This window comes from Pseudopodoces humilis, chromosome 7 (assembly GCF_049639895.1).
Source record: "Pseudopodoces humilis isolate 2021_Gansu_Grassland_sample_001 chromosome 7, ASM4963989v1, whole genome shotgun sequence".
Lineage (NCBI taxonomy): Eukaryota > Metazoa > Chordata > Aves > Passeriformes > Paridae > Pseudopodoces > Pseudopodoces humilis.
In genome coordinates this window covers 47,134,231-47,136,187 of record NC_142206.1, presented here as the reverse complement: position 1 = coordinate 47,136,187, position 1,957 = coordinate 47,134,231, and positions in this window count along the sequence as shown.

The following is a 1,957-nucleotide window of genomic DNA, read 5'->3' as shown; positions in this document are numbered from 1 at the left end:
TCTTTGCATTTATTTATATAGAGGTCAAATAGTGAATTTTTTTTTGCCTTGAAACCTAGCAAAGATTTTGTTAATTGCTGTACTTACCTGAAGAGCTGTTTGAAACTCTTCTCCAGTATAGTAATGTTTCATGGAAGACTTAGCAAATTTGTAACTGGATTGATCTACCATATTGGATTTTGATTTAAAATTTTTTACCCCAAAAAATTTATGGACAGTTTGGCAGTTGGATTTCTGAAAAGATTACAGCCACATATTTACCAATGTAAATTCTGTATTATATAATAAACGTAATGAGAATCTCAAATTACCTCAGCTGAGAATATTAGTTAGGTACTTCAAATGTACATCTTCATTTAAACTGGACTGGAACAGCTGCTTTTTTTTTTTTTCTCTATAGCAATTATAAAGAAAACTGAAATCAGATGGCATCTGTGCAATCTGTCTTGGTCTTGTAGTTATGTCTGTTTAATGATATGGCTGCTTCGCAATAAAATTGCCTTTTGGTAAGCCAAAGCAGAAGGAAATGTTTAGTTTTTAAAAATTATGTGACTTACATGTTGTAAATTACCAGTAGAGTCATGCTGCTCCCTATTCTCTGAAGATACTAACTGAGCAGTTCTTTTTTTATGCATTTTTTTCCTCCTTTGACGACAGAGAACTTAATGTGTACACATTTCTCTTTCAGGAAGCTCTCTAAATGCCAATAAAGAAAATATAGTAAGACCATTTATTTCTGCATGCTATAAGTCAGTTCCATTTATACAGTAAGGTATGAGTTTGAACAGGGAAACCTAATACCAAGCAGAGGTACTGAAGAACTTCAGAATTCCTCATTAAGCTCCTTGATGAAGAAAAAGATCTACAGCAGAGATACAAAAGGTTTCAGTCCTTAAGTCCTAGGAGGTGAGCTCTGTTGAACTATGGAGAAAATCCTCATGGCTTAGACATTTCTGTTCTAAGGCTCATTCCACAGGTACATTGGTGAGGTTTGATGCTTTGTTACAAATCAGCAGTGCTTCTGTGTTCCAGGCAGTACTTTTGTGCAAAAAAGTGTAAAACGACTTCATTACTTTGTTTCTTCCTTCCTTCTTTGAATGTTTCACAGACCATTACAAACATTCGAGCTTTGTTTTCATTGAATGATTAGTAGTTATATTTTTTCCTCCAATTTTTCTTCTATGTTTACTTTGTCCTTGATAACTGTTCCATATATAGTTGCCTTACCAGTTTCCCACATGTACATACGTGACTCATGTAGTCTGTCCGGTTAATTGTGTGGGTCTTTCACACAGCAGCATAAGGGGAAAAAAATCTCTGGAATTTATGCAAGGTGCAGCAGCTGACATTTTTCATTCTTTTATTTAACGTAATTATTTTCTGTGGCTTTTGCAAGGATTGTTTTGGTCTAACAAGCTGTCAGTTATCTTTAGTGGTAAGGTAACAATTCTAGTAGCATTCATTTTGCAAGCTTGATATAAGGCGGGTGGGCGGGGAGATGAAGGTTAAGGTCTTCAGACTTTCTCATTTTTTTGCTGTTCTTTGCTTATCCTACATTCCATGCAGAGAGAAGGAAGTAACTGGTTGATCTTTCTAATTGACATTCTAAAGGAATGCACAGTGTGGGGTTTGGGAGTTTATTGGATTTTTTTTGGGGGGAGGGGAACGTTGGGGAGCTTTGTTTTGGTTTTTTTTCACTTAAACTTTCCTGCATTACACCAATTAGTCACAGCAATATAATTTCACAAATTATAGTGACCAGTGTAAAAATAACTCGGTTTTTTTAGCAACTGCATTTTATTATTGTTTCTTTTTGCCATTCTTGACCATTTTGCGTAAGTAGTTACCAATAAGGCAGGGGGTCTGGATTATCTATAGGAGTGACGGATGGCTAAAGCAGAAGAGACAGAATGGAAGATGCTTCTCTTGTAAGTGTTTCACATTATCACATAGTCAT